Here is a 20493-nt window from a genome sequence, read left to right as displayed (position 1 = left end):
ATTACATATTGTATACATTGTTAGCCTGTATATTTTACAAACAATGCGTATTTACAGAGATTTTACATATGGCAAAAATGATTATATCACATTTAAATGGGTATTTCTTTGGTGTGTTCTTCTAGTCGGGCCATGCCTGCCTGGGACCAGGTGTAAGCAAACCCACAGAGAAGCACCAAAAATTGTGAATTCACTGTATATTCTCTCCTATTTAGTTTTTATCTAGAATAGAAGGAAAAGGATGTTTTAGCAATATAGACACTACAGATGATGACATATAAATTACAAGTTAAAATGGTGAAACATTTGCAGCGGACAGGTTAGAAAAATTTACAAAAAACATTTTAATTCGAAATCTTTGTTGAGTCCTAAGGGTGTAAGGGTTTTTAAATTATATATGCATTTCATTTCCTCTTTTGCTAACATTCTTGAGGAATTGTTTTGTCTGATGTTATCCTGTATTGCTTTTATCCCAATGAAATTTTTTATATGTTCACAGGATTTATTGTGCACTTGTTTGAAATGGGAAGATAAAGCGTGGGTCTCTAGTCCGTTTTTTATGTTTCTTAAATGTTCGCGTATGCGAATTTTCAGAGGAAGAGAGGTCCTACCCACATAATATTTGTCACAGGAACATTGAATGATATATATAAAATTTTTTGTGTGGCAGGTGATAAAGTCTTTTATTATCACCTCTTTACCATTTATGTTAAGTTTTTCATATTTCTTGGTGCCGGTAGATTTTATATTCCGGCAACCAAGGCAACAACCACACCTATGGAACCCTTGCGTACGGATTCGTGTGGATTTTGAAACTGTGGCGTATGCACTGGATACTAACTTCGATTTTAAGTTAGGTGCCTTTCTATAAATGTGTACTGGTTTGTTTGGGAGTACTGGCCCCAATACAGGATCCATTTTTAGAACGTTCCAGTGTTTCCTCATTATAGATTAAATTTTGTGATATTTAGTGGAATATTCTGTAATGAACGCCCAGTCAAATTTAGAATTCTTAGGTTTCTCTGATTTTGGTTCGAACATTTCTTCTCTATTTGTTTCGCTGATGATTTTAATGGTTTCTTCTATTTTACTCTCATTATATCCCGCTGCTAAAAAATTTTCTTTCATCACTTTTGCTTGTGTTTTAAAAGTGGCTTGCTCAGTGCAATTTCTACGAATCCTTTTGAATTGCCCTTTAGGTATGGCATTAATCCAGGACTGATGATGGCAGCTATTTGTGGGAATATAGGTGCCTGAATCCGTAGGTTTTGTGTAGTTTTTAGTAAAAATGTGATTATCTTTAACATATATAGTCACATCAAAAAAGTTTATATTCTCTGTTTGAATGTCGAATGTTAGTTTGATATTTAGACTATTGTTGTTGAGAAAATCACAGAACTCATCGAGTAGTGATCTCTCACCCTCAAATACAAAAAATATGTCATCTATATATCTCCTATAGGACACCAGGCTCGCTCCGAATGGGTTATTATGCCAGATGTTGTCAAGCTCCCATTTGCCCATAAATAAATTGGCATAACTCGGAGCGAACCTGGTGCCCATAGCGGTGCCATTCTTTTGAAGGAAAAGGGTGTCTTTAAATAAGAAGATATTATTCTTGAGGATGAACTCAATACCTTCAAGTATCAACTCCTGCAAATCTGCATCAAGTTCTGATTTTTGTAGAAAATTTTTTTTTACAGCCTGGAGACCTTGATCGTGATCGATAATAGTGTAGAGAGAACTTACATCTGCACATACCAGAAAAAAACCCTCTTTCCACTCAATTTCTTTTAGCGTGGTAATTAATTGACTAGTGTCCTTTAGATGGGATTTATTGTCGTTTACCAGGGGTTGTAGGAAGTAATCGATAAACTCGGAAAGATTCGATGAAATGGAATTCATTCCCGAGATAATCGGTCTTCCGGGGGGATCTACCAAAGATTTATGCACCTTCGGAAGAAGGTATATTACAGGAACCACTGGATCTTCTATTAATAGGAATTGGGCCTCTTTTTTTGTCAGAACATTGTTATTCATATATTTATTTATGAGGGCCTCAAAATCCTTCTTCATTTTGTCAAGTGGACTTCCTCTTATTTGTTTATAAGTGGTGGGGTCGTTCAGCTGTCGATACATTTCCTTCTCATATTTATCGCAATCCAGCAGAACGATCCCACCCCCTTGTCCGCAGGTTTAATAAGCAGATCTTTATTATCTTTTAATTCTTTTAAGGCCTTTCTCTCTTTTGCATTTAAGTTGAGGGATTTTTGTTTATAATCCAATTTTTCCAAGTCTTTTAACACCAGACCTGCAAAGCTTTCCAAGTATGGGCCTTTAATATGATGGGGAAAAAAAAGAAGATTTAGGTTTGAAGGGAGTGTGTGGAATTTCATTTGGTTCTATTTCATCCACGATATCTTTGCACAGAAAAAACTTTTTTATGGACATTTTACGTACAAATTTCTGAAGGTCTACATAGAGGTCGAATGATTTAATGTCGTTCGATGGAGCAAACTTTAAGCCCTTTTCTAGAAGGGCAGTTTGATGTTCACTAAGAATATGTGAACTTAAATTGAAAATTTTGACTTTAGTTTTTATCTGTCTTTCGACATTTTCATTTGTATTGTTGTTATTATTCTCCTAAATAGGAGAGAATATACAGTGAATTCACAATTTTTGGTGCTTCTGGTGGGTTTGCTTACACCTGGTCCCAGGCGGGCATGGCCCGACTAGAAGAACACACCAAAGAAATACCCATTTAAATGTGATATAATCATTTTTGCCATATGTAAAATCTCTGTAAATACGCATTGTTTGTAAAATATACAGGCTAAAAATGTATACAATATGTAATTATGTATTGTTTTTTATTCCTTTTGTTATATAAGATAATGTACATGCCTAGTATTACTGAATATATGAAATTTTTTAATACATAATTTTTGTATCTATTCTGATGCTTAGATATGTGTGCAAAGTGGGATGGACATTACACACCTAAAATTTGCATTATTTTCGTCCACTAATTATATGCCTTGTTATTCTTTTTAAAACGTGGGACATTGACAACCAGTGGACCGCTTTGCGTTCCACGCATTAGGCGCTTGTGAATGGAGCTCACACACTCCAATTCCCGACGCACTAGGACAGCGACAGTGAGTGGACCGCATATGCGTTCCACTCACAGTAATCCATGACGCGATAACTCAGCGCCATTCCATCAGGATGGAACACCACAGTTAGCGTGTTAAACTTGCACCTAACTTGTCGGTGGTTCCATCCAGCCCTCACTGGCGCCTTTCTTTATCCCACCTTCACTGCTATTTAGTATTTGATGTAGCAGAAACATCTCTGTTTTTTGTTATAAACATCCACGCCGTTTTGGAACGCATTGCGTTCCATTTGGCGGCCATTTTGATTCATTGTTCATCCGGATTTCAATTAAAAATCTTGCCTTTTTTTAACATTCCTTATCATTTTTTATAAAACCACAGGCGTGTACTTTCCATCCTAAATATTATTGAATGTATGCTTTTAAAAAAGTTTGTATGTATAGAATACATGTATGAATTTACTGCTGGATTATTACTTCCTGTGACCAGTTCCTGTTATCATCGAGGGCATGAGTATAGATTAGTAGAAAAAAGATTTCATTCAGCTAGTAGAAAGAATTTCTTTACGGTCAGAACAGTCAAACTCTGGAACTCTCTTCCCAGAGAGGTGGTAACGGCTGGCTCATTAAATGCGTTCAAGGCAAAGTTGGACAAACATTTACTGGTGAAAAACATCCATGGGTACAAATAAGAAATATAATTTGTCTGTAAAATACCAGAACCAACCAAATCAGCAATGGATATCTATACCAGGTTGAACTAGATGGACGCAAGTCTTTTTTCAGCCTTACCTACTATGTAACTATGTAACTATGTAACTATCATGTGATTGGTCCAGCTTTACATAAATACCCAGCAGGTTGCTTCTAGTCCCCATGTCTTGAAAAAGGCTCTAAAGGAGCCGAAACGCGTTGACACTAGGGGATCCTGTGCATCTTGGACCTGTTTGACCGACAGAGGTAACGTTGGACACCTTAACCCTTCACTTTGTCCGGACCTTTAACACCTATTTTTGTGATTGTGTTGATGCCCTTGCGTTGCCTCTTAGGTCACCTAGTCCTTTTTGCATTTTGCTCTTTTTTAAATTTTCATCATTTACCTAAATGTTTTTATCTTTTTTGTATACATGTATTTGCATTGTACGTATTTGTAGTCCAATTATGGACTTTTTGTAAATTAAAGATTTTCTAGTCTACCCATCATTTTTTTCTTTGTTTTCCTGGGGTCACAAACATCCACATTGGGCCTTATTTTGGTTCATTCTTTCTGACAAAATCCTTCTTAGATGGGCAAAACCATGTGCACTGCAGGTGGGGCACATGTAACATGTGCAGAGAGAATTAGATTTGGGTGGGGATTTACTTCAAAGTGAGATCTATATTGCAGTGTAAAAATAAAGCAGTCAGTATTTTCCCTGCACAGAAACAAAATTACTCACCCAAATCTAATTCTCTCTGCACATGTTACATCTGCCCCCCCCTGCAGTGCACATGGTTTTGTCCATCTAAGAAGGATTTTGTCAGAAAGAATGAACCAAAATAAGGCCCATTGAGAGATTCTCTGTGGAAATAAAATACAAAGACCTTCTTTGACATTACAAAGAAACCTTGATGCGTCTGGCTCCAGTCTAAAACACCGTGAGTGTGGTACGCTATCCTCTTTAAGACTTCTACCTTGAATTACACATAAAAGATACCTTGATGTGCTTTTATCCACCATCTTGGATGTGAGTGGGGGTACGCCAATATATATTCATTCACCTGATATATAAGTTTTGGGATAACCTCCACAAAAGATACCCTGATGAGATTTAACCCACCGAGTAACCAGTGAGTGGGGGTACGCTTATCTATCCTTTCTGTCAGAAAATTATGTTTGAAAAAGATACCTTTATGAGATTTTAATATACAACATTTAAGTGAGTAGAGGTACGCCCCTGAAGTAAACTTCGTGACAAAATTTAGAAGTCGGGAGAAAACCATTGCCTCTGCCAATATCTTGAACTTTATTATTTATGATTCATTTGTATTGAATTTCATTTGTTCACACAATGTACATTTTCTTCATTTCATGCCCTTTTTGAGAAAAATACGAAAACACACGGACCTCACACTTTAAAAGAATTGCTTCAAGGGACAGATACTCTTACCTCCCTCCCATTGAAACATATGAAAGGGAAGTACTCTTGATCTTATATTTGTGCACATTGATTTTGTTCACTTTATTTTTCACGATATTTTTGTATTTAGTTTGTTAGCGCTGTGTACTGTTTCTGGATCTTAAAACCAACTTTTCCATTTGTTCAACTCCAAGGACCTTTTTGGTGTAGGTCCTATCAAGTTCCAGAGACCATTCATAGCTGCTTTAACGCAAAACTTCAGTCACGCACAAAATTTGTTTTGTACTGTTCTGTTTCACACCTATCTTGTGTTTCTGATAAACTGTCGCATAGTTCACATTTTTTTGATTATCATTTTTTTTTGATTATTATTATTTGTTCATATTGAGAAAAAAATGTTTGCCATTAGAGACAATAGGTTGTCCACATTTCAAAAAGTATTCAATGAAGTACAGGAAGAATCAGACCTGACAGATGGAAATCTAGAAGGCTATATGTATAAATTAGAAGGCCTTTTACAAAAAGAAAACAAAATCTGGTGGGAGGTGGCTACAATCGAAAAATACCTCTCACTAAAATTAATACCACAAGGCCTTAAAATAGAAAAGACCGCAACCTTTTATGAAGCAAGTGAGGAATTTAGAAAGAGTTGGGACCTCATTATAAGAAACTGCTCATTTAGTCTAATGGACTTAATTGTTAAAGAAAGGAGAATTGAATTGATCAATCTAGAGGAGGAGATTGAGATCTTAAAATCCCTAGTAGCCCCATTTTCAAAAACAGAGGAATATAGAGAACTGGAGAGCTCTATCGAATATAGATTAAAAAAATCCAAAAGAATACTTTCCAACAAAAAAGTAAAAAAATTACAGAGAGATAGAGATATAGATAACAATTTAAAAAGAGAAGAGAGAGAAAACTTACAAAGAACAGAGAGAAACACTACCATAAATGAAACCCCGAAAAAAAAGAAGGATCAATTTCAAAAATAAAAATTTAGGTACTTGTTTCCTATCTGGGCGCCCGCTAAGTTAATTGCGCACCATGCTATTCTCCGTAGAGAAATCGGATCGCATCGCATCGTACACATACACGATATTGAACGATGCGATGCGATGCGATCCGATTCGATTTCCCATAGGAAACAATGTTAAATGGCTCAATTTAGCCAAATTATCATAGGAACAATAGTAAATGGGCCAAAAACACCCCTGAACATTGAAATGTCCCCCCAAAAGTAGTTGACGCCACCCCGCCATCAACGTGAACCCGAAGCGTGGCGAGCGCAGCGAGCCCGCGAGGGGCGGCGGTACGCGTCCTCCGACCTTTTCATGCCCTACTATCCACGTCGGCGTGGAGTGAGAATAGAATAGTGTGGCGAGCGCAGCGAGCCACCGAGCCCGAAGCGTGGCGAGCGCAGCGTGCCCCGCGAGGGGACTCGGATACCTTCACAGGTAAACGCGTCCCTTCGCGGGCTTCCCAGGTGTCCGCGTCGCCATGGACACCTGGGAAGCCTGCGAGGGGACGCGTATAACTGTGAAGGTATCCGCGTCCCCTCGCGGGGCTCGCTGCGCTCGCCACACTATTCTATTCTCACTCCACGCCCTAGTGGATAGTAGGGCATGAAAAGGTCGGAGGACGCGTACCGCTGCCCCTCGCGGGCTCGCTGCGCTCGCCACGCTTCGGGTTCACGTTGATGGCGGGGTGGCGTCAACTACTTTTGGGGGGACATTTCAATGTTCAGGGGTGTTTTTGGCCCATTTACTATTGTTCCTATGAGAATTTGGCTAAATTGAGCCATTTCACATTGTTTCCTATGGGAAATCGAATCGGATCGCATCGCATCGCATCGTTCAATATCGTGTATGTGTACGATGCGATGCGATCCGATTTCATTACGGTGCCGTACGTAGAAAACCTGGGCGCCCAGATTGGAAACAAGTACCAAAATTTAAATAGAAAACCAATTACTCCGGTCAACCATTCTGAGGAGGAATACGATGATAAAGAATATGATCATCAATATTCAGCAAGACAAACAAGGAACAAAACCTATGATTGGATAACACCTAAAAGATATAGGCAAAAGAAAAACCACAATCATAGAAATGAGGTTCAGGATAGAGATTCATCCCATTATAACAGAGAAAACTTAAACATTCCAGCAGACCAAAATCGTTTTTCTCCATTACAAGATCTAGAAGATGTTGCCCCCCCTCCCCGTCCTTTTTTAGCCCAGCGAGAAAGGAGGTACAGGAGGTTTTGACCATAAATAAAAGAAACCGAGGAAACAGGGGACGCATTTCCCTAGCAAAGAAGAGAAAAGAAAGATTAACAATCAAAAGAAGGGAATACAAAAAAAGTAAAAGAAAGAAAAATAGAACCCTGAGGAAGGAGAATAATAACAACAATACAAATGAAAATGTCGAAAGACAGATAAAAACTAAAGTCAAAATTTTCTATTTAAGTTTACATATTCTTAGTGAACATCAAACTGCCCTTCTAGAAAAGGGCTTAAAGTTTGCTCCATCGAACGACATTAAATCATTCGACCTCTATGTAGACCTTCAGAAATTTGTACGTAAAATGTCCATAAAAAAGTTTTTTCTGTGCAAAGATATCGTGGATGAAATAGAACCAAATGAAATTCCACACACTCCCTTCAAACCTAAATCTTCTTTTTTTCCCCATCATATTAAGGGCCCATACTTGGAAAGCTTTGCAGGTCTGGTGTTAAAAGACTTGGAAAAATTGGATTATAAACAAAAATCCCTCAACTTAAATGCAAAAGAGAGAAAGGCCTTAAAAGAACTAAAAGATAATAAAGATCTGCTTATTAAACCTGCGGACAAGGGGGGTGGGATCGTTCTGCTGGATTGCGATAAATATGAGAAGGAAATGTATCGACAGCTGAACGACCCCACCACTTATAAACAAATAAGAGGAAGTCCACTTGACAAAATGAAGAAGGATTTTGAGGCCCTCATAAATAAATATATGAATAACAATGTTCTGACAAAAAAAGAGGCCCAATTCCTATTAATAGAAGATCCAGTGGTTCCTGTAATATACCTTCTTCCGAAGGTGCATAAATCTTTGGTAGATCCCCCCGGAAGACCGATTATCTCGGGAATGAATTCCATTTCATCGAATCTTTCCGAGTTTATCGATTACTTCCTACAACCCCTGGTAAAAGACAATAAATCCCATCTAAAGGACACTAGTCAATTAATTACCACGCTAAAAGAAATTGAGTGGAAAGAGGGTTTTTTTCTGGTATGTGCAGATGTAAGTTCTCTCTACACTATTATCGATCACGATCAAGGTCTCCAGGCTGTAAAAAAAAAATTTCTACAAAAATCAGAACTTGATGCAGATTTGCAGGAGTTGATACTTGAAGGTATTGAGTTCATCCTCAAGAATAATATCTTCTTATTTAAAGACACCCTTTTCCTTCAAAAGAATGGCACCGCTATGGGCACCAGGTTCGCTCCGAGTTATGCCAATTTATTTATGGGCAAATGGGAGCTTGACAACATCTGGCATAATAACCCATTCGGAGCGAGCCTGGTGTACTATAGGAGATATATAGATGACATATTTTTTGTATTTGAGGGTGAGAGATCACTACTCGATGAGTTCTGTGATTTTCTCAACAACAATAATCTAAATATCAAACTAACATTCGACATTCAAACAGAGAATATAAACTTTTTGGATGTGACTATATATGTTAAAGATAATCACATTTTTACTAAAAACTACACAAAACCTACGGATTCAGGCACCTATATTCCCACAAATAGCTGCCATCATCAGTCCTGGATTAATGCCATACCTAAAGGGCAATTCAAAAGGATTCGTAGAAATTGCACTGAGCAAGCCACTTTTAAAACACAAGCAAAAGTGATGAAAGAAAAATTTGTAGCAGCGGGATATAATGAGAGTAAAATAGAAGAAACCATTAAAATCATCAGCGAAACAAATAGAGAAGAAATGTTCGAACCAAAATCAGAGAAACCTAAGAATTCTAAATTTGACTGGGCGTTCATTACAGAATATTCCACTAAATATCACAAAATTGAATCTATAATGAGGAAACACTGGAACGTTCTAAAAATGGATCCTGTATTGGGGCCAGTACTCCCAAACAAACCAGTACACATTTATAGAAAGGCACCTAACTTAAAATCGAAGTTAGTATCCAGTGCATACGCCACAGTTTCAAAATCCACACGAATCCGTACGCAAAGGTTCCATAGGTGTGGTTGTTGCCTTGGTTGCCGGAATATAAAATCTACCGGCACCAAGAAATATGAAAAACTTAACATAAATGGTAAAGAGGTGATAATAAAAGACTTTATCACCTGCCACACAAAAAATGTTATATATATCATTCAATGTTCCTGTGACAAATATTATGTGGGTAGGACCGCTCGTCCTCTGAAAATTCGCATACGCGAACATTTAAGAAACATAAAAAACGGACTAGAGACCCACGCTTTATCTTCCCATTTCAAACAAGTGCACAATAAATCCTGTGAACATATAAAAAATTTCATTGGGATAAAAGCAATACAGGATAACATCAGACAAAACAATTCCTCAAGAATGTTAGCAAAAGAGGAAATGAAATGCATATATAATTTAAAAACCCTTACACCCTTAGGACTCAAAAAGATTTCGAATTAAAATGGTTTTTGTAAATTTTTCTAACCTGTCCGCTGCAAATGTTTCACCATTTTAACCTGTAATTTATATGTCATCATCTGTAGTGTCTATATTGCTAAAACATCCTTTTCCTTCTATTCTAGATAAAAACTAAATAGGAGAGAATATACAGTGAATTCACAATTTTTGGTGCTTCTGGTGGGTTTGCTTACACCTGGTCCCAGGCGGGCATGGCCCGACTAGAAGAACACACCAAAGAAATACCCATTTAAATGTGATATAATCATTTTTGCCATATGTAAAATCTCTGTAAATACGCATTGTTTGTAAAATATACAGGCTAACAATGTATACAATATGTAATTATGTATTGTTTTTTTATTCCTTTTGTTATATAGGATAATGTACATGCCTAGTATTACTGAATATATGAAATTTTTTAATACATAATTTTTGTATCTATTCTGATGCTTAGATATGTGTGCAAAGTGGGATGGACATTACACACCTAAAATTTGCATTATTTTCGTCCACTAATTATATGCCTTGTTATTCTTTTTAAAACGTGGGACATTGACAACCAGTGGACCACTTTGCGTTCCACGCATTAGGCGCTTGTGAATGGAGCTCACACACTCCAATTCCCGACGCACTAGGACAGCGACAGTGAGTGGACCGCATATGCGTTCCACTCACAGTAATCCATGACGCGATAACTCAGCGCCATTCCATCAGGACGGAACACCACAGTTAGCGTGTTAAACTTGCACCTAACTTGTCGGTGGTTCCATCCAGCCCTCACTGGCGCCTTTCTTTATCCCACCTTCACTGCTATTTAGTCTTTGATGTAGCAGAAACATCTCTGTTTTTTGTTATAAACATCCACGCCGTTTTGGAACGCATTGCGTTCCATTTGGCGGCCATTTTGATTCATTGTTCATCCGGAGGTCAATTAAAAATCTTGCCTTTTTTTAACTTATTCCTTATCATTTTTTATAAAACCACAGGCGTGTACTTTCCATCCTAAATATTATTGAATGTATGCTTTTAAAAAAGTTTGTATGTATAGAATACATGTATGAATTTACTGCTGGATTATTACTTCCTGTGACCAGTTCCTGTTATCATGTGATTGGTCCAGCTTTACATAAATACCCAGCAGGTTGCTTCTAGTCCCCATGTCTTGAAAAAGGCTCTAAAGGAGCCGAAACGCGTTGACACTAGGGGATCCTGTGCATCTTGGACCTGTTTGACCGACAGAGGTAACGTTGGACACCTTAACCCTTCACTTTGTCCGGACCTTTAACACCTATTTTTGTGATTGTGTTGATGCCCTTGCGTTGCCTCTTAGGTCACCTAGTCCTTTTTGCATTTTGCTCTTTTTTAAATTTTCATTTTTTACCTAAATGTTTTTATCTTTTTTGTATACATGTATTTGCATTGTACGTATTTGTAGTCCAATTATGGACTTTTTGTAAATTAAAGATTTTCTAGTCTACCCATCATTTTTTTCTTTGTTTTCCTGGGGTCACCAACATCCACATTGAGAGATTCTCTGTGGAAATAAAATACAAAGACCTTCTTTGACATTACAAAGAAACCTTGATGCGTCTGGCTCCAGTCTAAAACACCGTGAGTGTGGTACGCTATCCTCTTTAAGACTTCTACCTTGAATTACACATAAAAGATACCTTGATGTGCTTTTATCCACCATCTTGGATGTGAGTGGGGGTACGCCAATATATATTCATTCACCTGATATATAAGTTTTGGGATAACCTCCACAAAAGATACCCTGATGAGATTTAACCCACCGAGTAACCAGTGAGTGGGGGTACGCTTATCTATCCTTTCTGTCAGAAAATTATGTTTGAAAAAGATACCTTTATGAGATTTTAATATACAACATTTAAGTGAGTAGAGGTACGCCCCTGAAGTAAACTTCGTGACAAAATTTAGAAGTCGGGAGAAAACCATTGCCTCTGCCAATATCTTGAACTTTATTATTTATGATTCATTTGTATTGAATTTCATTTGTTCACACAATGTACATTTTCTTCATTTCATGCCCTTTTTGAGAAAAATACGAAAACACACAGACCTCACACTTTAAAAGAATTGCTTCAAGGGACCGATACTCTTACCTCCCTCCCATTGAAACATATGAAAGGGAAGTACTCTTGATCTTATATTTGTGCACATTGATTTTGTTCACTTTATTTTTCACGATATTTTTGTATTTAGTTTGTTAGCGCTGTGTACTGTTTCTGGATCTTAAAACCAACTTTTCCATTTGTTCAGCTCCTGCGTCTCATTGGCTAGAGCGTCTCAGGCTCCGGGGAGGAGGGGGCGTGCTGTAGGGGCAAGCGTCGCTCGATACCGCTCGAGGCAGTTTTGCTCGGACGCTGGGATTTACAAAATGGCCGCCAGCGCTGAGGCGCCTCGTGGCAGCCACGGTCCACGGAGCAAAGTAACAAACTAGGGCACAGCTACGGGAAGCAGATACGATCGTGTCTGCCCCTGCGTCTCATTAGCTCATGCGTCTCATTGGCTAGAGCGTCTCAGGCTCCGGGGAGGAGGGGGCATGCTGTACGGGCAAGCGTCGCTTGATAGCGCTCGAGGCAGTTTTGCTCGGACGCTGGGATTTACAAAATGGCCGCCAGCGCCTCGGGGCCTCGTGGCAGCCACGGTCCACGGAGCAAAGGAACAAACTAGGGCACAGCTACGGGAAGCAGATACGATCATGTCTGCCCCTGCGTCTCATTAGCTCATGCGTCTCATTGGCTAGAGCGTCTCAGGCTCCGGGGAGGAGAGGGCGTGCTGTACGGGCAAGCGTCGCTCGATACCGCTCGAGGCAGTTTTGCTCGGACGCTGGGATTTACAAAATGGGTCGCAAACGCAGTGCACGTCCCACCAAGAGACAATTGGCAATGGCTGCAATGGCTCCCCAGTATGCACCCAAAAAGGCGAAGAAGACTGCTGCCCAAAAAGAGAACGTTCCAGTAGCAGTAAAGCAAAGGAAAAATGCCAATAAAAAGAATGATGTTTTGCAAGACATGATTGTTGGTGCATTGGGTGACATTAACAATGTGCCTTTCTCTATTGCAGATATCGAAGCTGGCTCATCACACAAGGAGACTGTGTTGGCTGAAGATATACACGTACCAGAACTCAGCATGGATCAAACCCTGGTACAGGCAGTAAGTAATGATCCAAATGAGGAGATTGTGGTTTTGGATTTTGTTTCTATCCCAGATGAACAAGGACATTCTTCACCAAGAAGAAAGCTTGATTTTGGCAATCTTTCAGGAGCAAAAGAATTTACGGACAACCTGCAAGACGACAATGGAGCACAGGACCTTCAAGAAAAGGTACATCGGCTGGAGATAGAAAATGCTGTGCTAAAAGATGCCTTGAAGAACACCGTTGAATCAATGAAGGACGTCCTCATTGAATCTGTAAGTAATACCATCATGACATCAGTGAATGATCGAATCAGTGACATCATCGAATCAGTGACTCACACCATCACAACATCAGTGAACGACCACATCATCGGAGCAGTGAAAGACACGATCGTCGACACATTGAAAAAACCAAGACCACAAACACATAAAGTACAGATGTGTCAAATTGAGGATGGACCTGGCAGAGTGGATGCACTCTGCGAATTTGATGGACCGGGCGAAGTGGATTCATTTGGCGAACTGGATGCACTTGGCGGATTGGATGGACCGGGCGAAGTGGATAGATTCGGCGAACTGGATGCACTCGGCGGATTGGATGGACCGGGCGAAGTGGATACATTCGGCGAACTGGATGCACTCGGCGGATTGGATGGACCGGGCGAAGTGGATACATTCAGCGAACTGGGTGCACTCTGCGAAGTGGATGCTGGCGGCGAAGTGAATGCACCCAGTGAAGTGGACACCACAATCGTCTTGAATAGACACGAAGAACTGCCTTCTACAGCACAACCAGTGGTGAACTTTGGTGAAGTGACTTTGCAGCTTCCTCGAGCACCCATTCAGTGCAGCACCCCTGCAGAGCCGGACTCTGAGGAAGTTTATGGTCCTGTTCTGCCGAATATTCCCCTGTGTGACATCACGGTTGCAACTGATGACCTGCTTTATGGAAAGGCAAAGGACCAACTGCACAGATATGCAAAACTTCTTTTCCAAGAGCATGTGCCACATGACCTCTATTTGACATGGGCAAACCATGTGAACTATTATGGCAAGTATGGAAAATTTGCACTGCCAAAGAATTTAAGAAAAGACATCATGAGCAGATGTGGTAAAGCACCATAGACCCCCCATAATTGAGAAGCACCATAGACCCCCCATAATCAATACCATCAATGGATTACTACGAATGAAGAGGAGAACACCATGGGTCCATCTTAATCATGTCACAACACGGTTACCACCATTGCCAAGAGTTTGTACTCCCTTGTGCACAACTCGGTGATGAAGCAGGGGTGGTTCACAGCACTTTCACTTTCATACGGTATACTGTAGTACTGTATTTACTGTACTTTTACCCATCTATTTCCGTGTGTGTGTCATTGTTCCTTCAAAAATAAACCTACTGTAAAACTAAACCTAATAAAAATAATATTAAAAAATACAAAAAAAAAAAAATAAATTTTAAAGTTGTGTGTGATGTTTTTATCTTCACCGGTCCGTTTTCCATGCGTGTGCTGCTGTTCCTACACCCCCACCCCAAACAATTTTTTTTTTTAAATTACAAAAAGCAAAAATAAAAAACAAAACAAAAAAAGTTGTGTGTTTTCCCCACGTTGTAACCTTTTTCCCCACTGATTGGTCTGTATCCCTTGTCATCCATGTGCTGTCAATAAAAGTGTTTCTTTCCAGTTGCAGCTGAGTCCATGGTGGCGCCGTGCATCCAGCATCTGCTATTTTCCTTCACCGATCTGTCCTCTGTGTGCGTCAGTGTTCCAAACTACTGTACCCCCCCCCCCCCAAAAAAGGATAAAAAAATACAACCCCCCACCCCACCACACACCTCACCCCACCCTTCAGTACAGTATTTCTCTTCACCGGTCTGTTTACCATGTGTGTGTGCTGCTGTTCCTACACACAAACCCCAAACAAATATAAAAAAAAAAAAAAATACAAAAAGCAAAACAAAAACAAAACAAAAAAAGTAGTGTGTGATGTTACCATTGTTTTTATTGTTCTGTGCTGTACAGTACCTTGTTACCTTTTCCCCACTGATTCGACTGTATCCCTTGTCAACCATGTGCTGTCAATAAAAGTGTTTCTTTCCAGTTGCAGCTGAGTCCATGGTGGCGCCGTGCATCCAGCATCTGCTACAGTATTTTCCTTCACTGATCTGTCCTCTGTGTGCGTCAGTGTTCCAAACTACGTACTGTACCCCCCCCCCCCCAAAAAGAAAAAAATACCCCAAAAAAAAACACTTCACCCCACCCTACAGTATTTCTCTTCCGTGTGTTTTCTGTGTGTGTGTGTGCTGCTGTTAGTATAAAGTATAAAGTAGTAATATACAGTATCCTTACAGTATCTTTTGTATTGTTCGGTACTCTATAGTACAGTACCTCGTTTCCCTTTCCCCACTGATTGTATCCCAAATCATCTTCTGTCAATAAAGAAAGAGCCAAAACTACAGTATTGAACGTTTTTAACTTTATTTTACAAAAAAAAAAAACTAAAGCTGGCGGAAGGCGCCAATAAATAATTGGTCCACCAATTGGTGGAGAACCAGCTCCATGTTCAACATGGTCCTCCTGAGGTTTTCTGTGGGGGGGAAAAAAGGGGATACTGTAGTACAGTATTACGATACAGTAACTAAAACCCTACTTTAAGATAAATACAGTAACTGTAGAAACATATACTGTACTGTAGTAGAATTTGACGGCAGATAAGAACCATTTGCCCCATCTAGTCTGCCCCTTATTTATCCTTCAGGTCATCTCAACCCTTTTTAATCCTTATTTCTTTTTAAGGATATTCATATGCCTATACCAAGCATGTTTAAATTGTTCTACTGTCTTAGCCTCTACCACCTCTGATGGGACGCTATTCCACTTATCCACTACCCTTTCTGTGAAGTAATTCTTTCTAACATTTCACCTGTACCTACAGTACCTCCCTCTAGTTTCAGTGCATGTCCTCGTGTTCTATAACTTCTTTTCGTTTGAAGAAAATTTCCCTCCTTACTACAGCATGTTCAAACCCTTGATACTGTACAGTATATTTAGAGATTTCTATCATGTCCCCCCTTTCCCTTCTCTGTTCCCTCTTCTTTTTTTCTGCTACTGATTCCTCTCCCTATGCAACCAAACATCTGACTAGCCTTCATCATTGCTTTGCTACTGTACTATTGCTTTCCTGCCTTTACAGTAAGTCATTTGCAATAATGACTCCTACTGTACTGTATATGCCTTTCCAGCATGGTGAAGAGAAAAGTGCAGTATGAATTACCTCTAGACACTGGGTCCTCTGGGGGAGTTTGGCTGTCCGCCACAGCTCTGCAGACCATCCTATGAAATATGGGCCAAAGCGTCCGCAGCCTTTCACGGTCATCAATGAAAAAGCAAAGGAAAAAACTGTAGGTTAGTTTGCAAAGTACAGTACTGTATTGTACTGTACAGTATCCAGGACACATGTTCAGTAATGTGTACTGTACAGTAACTGACAGTTGCACCGCAATTATGGTAAACAAAATCTATTCTGGCCTCAGCATCTGGATGTGTCACGGCCGTCGTGCTGGGAGGAGAGGGGAAGTTGTATGGATAGTTTAAACCCTGTACAGTAGTCCCTGTTTCCTGTCAGTGTCCCCATTGTCTATGCATCACCCCTGCCGTCTCTGTCCCAGATGAAATCAGAGTACTGTACAATACTTACCAGCTGCCAATGGCCTGGGGGGGGATGGTTCGCTGGTCCTGCGGCGGCGGTGGCGGAGGGTCATCTGGGTGGGTGGAACTGCGGAAAAGAACAGAAAAAGAGGTTACAGTAGTTTGAAACATACAGTACTGTACAGTACAGTACAGTATCCAGAACACATATAGTAGTGTAACCGTGACAGTTGCACCACAATTCTGGTCACCTACAGTAAATGTATTCTGGCCGCTGCACGGTCGCTGCGCTGGCAGAAGAGGTAAGGTCATACAGACGGTGTGGCACCTGTTTCCTGTCAGTGTCCCCGTTGTCTATGTACAGTATCACCCCTGCCGTCTCAGTCCCAGATGAAATCAGGAGTACTGGACAGTACAGTACCTACCAGCTGTTGATGGGCCGGAGGGTGCACAATTTCTGCGGCGTCGGTGGCGGAGGGTGATCTGGGTGGAGGTGGAGGCCGTCAGCTCCTCCTGGCTGGGCGGGAGGCTTTCGGATGCTGCAAATGTAAAAAAAAAAAAATGACAAAATAAAGAGACTGTACCGTACAGTAGAGTACTGTAGTGAGGCCGGAGGAAAATAACTTCCGTATTGAATTAGTGTAAGAATGGGATTCTTCACCATTAGAGCAGTAACATTCTGAAAGTCATTGGCGGTGGGGGCAGTTACAGCAACTACTGCTCATTAATTTTAATCAAAACTGGATTAATTTTTGGCCACTAAGGGAATCCTACAGTACTGTATACTGCACTGTACAGGTAGATACTATATTGTATGTTTTACTCAAGTCAACCAACTGAACTGTAGTGAACAGTATCTACAGTAACTTGTAACTACTGAGCTACAAGTTACTGTGGAAACTGTACTGTCCCGTACAGTTCAGTTGGTTGAACTTGATGGACTACAGTAACATCTTTTTTTCAGCCTGAATTACTGCACAACAGTACAGGTAGAGTACTACTGTACAGTATGTTACAGGGTGGACCTACACGTACAGTACTTTCCGGTACACGTGGTGGGAGCCCTGGTGTTACACTGTACAATACTTACCAACCGCACTGGGTCCCATCTCCTGCTGGGTGGAGGCCGTCAGCTCCTCCTGGCTGGGCGGGAGGCTTTCGGATGCTGCAAATGTAAAAAAAAAAAAAAAAAAGACAAAATAAAGAGACTGTACCGTACAGTAGAGTACTGGAGTGAGGCCGGAGGAAAATAACTTCCGTACTGAATTAGTGTAAGAATGGGATTCTTCACCATTAGAGCAGTAACATTCTGAAAGTCATTGGCGGTGGGGGCAGTTACAGCAACTACTGCTCATTAATTTTAATCAAAACTGGATTCATTTTTGGCCACTAAGGGAATCCTACAGTACTGTATACTGCACTGTACAGGTAGATACTGTACTGTATGTTTTACTCAAGTCAACCAACTGAACTGTAGTGGACAGTATCTACAGTAACTTGTAACTACTGAGTTACAAGTTACTGTAGAAACTGTACTGTCCCGTACGGTTCAGTTGGTTGAACTTGATGGACTACAGTTACATCTTTTTTTCAGCCTGAATTACTGCACAACAGTACAGGTACTGTAGAGTACTACTGTATGTTACAGGGTGGACCTACACGTACTGTACAGTACTTTCCGGTACACGTGGTGGGAGCCCTGGTGTTACACTGTACAATACTTACCAACCGCACTGGGTCCCGTCTCCTGCTGGGTGGAGGTGGAGGCCGTCAGCTCCTCCTGGCTGGGCGGGAGGCTTTCGGATGCTGCAAATGTAAAAAAAAAAAATGACAAAATAAAGAGACTGTACCGTACAGTAGAGTACTGTAGTGAGGCCGGAGGAAAATAACTTCCGTATTGAATTAGTGTAAGAATGGGATTCTTCACCATTAGAGCAGTAACATTCTGAAAGTCATTGGCGGTGGGGGCGGTTACAGCAACTACTGCTCATTAATTTTAATCAAAACTGGATTCATTTTTGGCCACTAAGGGAATCCTACAGTACTGTATACTGCACTGTACAGGTAGATATTATATTGTATGTTTTACTCAAGTCAACCAACTGAACTGTAGTGGACAGTAAGTATATACTGCACTGTACAGGTAGATATTATATTGTATGTTTTACTCAAGTCAACCAACTGAACTGTAGTGGACAGTATCTACAGTAACTTGTAACTACTGAGCTACAAGTTACTGTGGAAACTGTACTGTCCCGTACAGTTCAGTTGGTTGAACTTGATGGACTACAGTAACATCTTTTTTCAGCCTGAATTACTGCACAACAGTACAGGTAGAGTACTACTGTACAGTATGTTACAGGGTGGACCTACACGTACAGTACTTTCCGGTACACGTGGTGGGAGCCCTGGTGTTACACTGTACAATACTTACCAACCGCACTGGGTCCCGTCTCCTGCTGGGTGGAGGCCGTCAGCTCCTCCTGGCTGGGCGGGAGGCTTTCGGATGCTGCAAATGTAAAAAAAAAGATGAAATAAAGAGACTGTACCGTACAGTAGAGTACTGGAGTGAGGTCGGAGGAAAATAACTTCCGTACTGAATTAGTGTAAGAATGGGATTCTTCACCATTAGAGCAGTAAAATTCTGAAAGTCATTGGCGGTGGGGGCGGTTACAGCAACTACTGCTCATTAATTTTAATCAAAACTGGATTCATTTTTGGCCACTAAGGGAATCCTACAGTGCTGTATACTGCACTGTACAGGTAGATACTGTACTGTATGTTTTACTCAAGTCAACCAACTGAACTGTAGTGGACAGTATCTACAGTAACTTGTAACTACTGAGTTACAAGTTACTGTAGAAACTGTACTGTCCCATACAGTTCAGTTGGTTGAACTTGATGGACTACAGTAACATCTTTTTTTCAGCCTGAATTACTGCACAACAGTACAGGTAGAGTACTACTATACAGTATGTTACAGGGTGGACCTACACGTACAGTACTTTCCGGTACACGTCGTGGGAGCCCTGGTGTTACACTGTACAATACTTACCAACCGCACTGGGTCCTGTCTCCTGCTGGGTGGAGGTGGAGGCCGTCAGCTCCTCCTGGCTGGGCGGGAGGCTTTCGGATGCTGCAAATGTAAAAAAAAAAAAAGACAAAATAAAGAGACTGTACTGTACAGAAGAGTACTGTAGTGAGGCCGGAGGAAAATAACTTCCGTACTGAATTAGTGTAAGAATGGGATTCTTTACCATTAGAGCAGTAGCATTCTGAATGTCATTGGCGGTGGGGGCGGTTACAGCAACTACTGCTCATTAATTTTAATCAAAACTGGATTCATTTTTGGCCACTAATTTATTTATTTATTTATTTATTAGCAGTTTCTTATATAGCGCACACAGATTCCGCAGCGCTTTACAGAGAATATTTGACCATTCACATCAGTCCCTGCCCCAGTGGAGCTTACAATCTATATTCCCTACCACATGTACACGCACACACAGACATTCTAGGGTTAATTTTATTGGGAGCCAAATTAGCCTAGCAGTATATTTTTGGATTGTGGGAGGAAACCGGAGTACCCGGAGGAAACCCACGCAAGTACGGGGAGAATATACAAACTCCGCACAGTTAGGGCCATGGTGGGTATTGAACCCATGACCTCAGTGCTGTGAGGCAGTAATGCTAACCATTACACCATCCGTACTGCCTACCACTAAGGCAATCCTACTGTACAGAGC

General features: G+C 40.5%; 1 long non-coding RNA gene across 1 annotated transcript; it reads right to left on the bottom strand.

Annotated features, from left to right (window-relative positions):
• Positions 1-16373: 16373 nt before the first annotated feature.
• On the bottom strand, positions 16374-17199 carry LOC146045874 (uncharacterized). Its single transcript, XR_014465647.1, has 3 exons — positions 17173-17199; positions 16797-16874; positions 16374-16462 (listed from the first exon to the last, which is right to left on the bottom strand). It is a non-coding gene; the product is annotated as an uncharacterized LOC146045874 (long non-coding RNA).
• Between the last annotated feature and the right edge of the window lie 3294 nt (positions 17200-20493).

Source organism: Crinia signifera, chromosome 11 (assembly GCF_055691185.1).
Source record: "Crinia signifera chromosome 11, ASM5569118v1, whole genome shotgun sequence".
NCBI classification, from domain to species: Eukaryota; Metazoa; Chordata; class Amphibia; order Anura; family Myobatrachidae; genus Crinia; species Crinia signifera.
The sequence above is the reverse complement of the archived record's forward strand: the minus strand, read 5'-3'. Positions and strand labels throughout refer to the sequence as shown.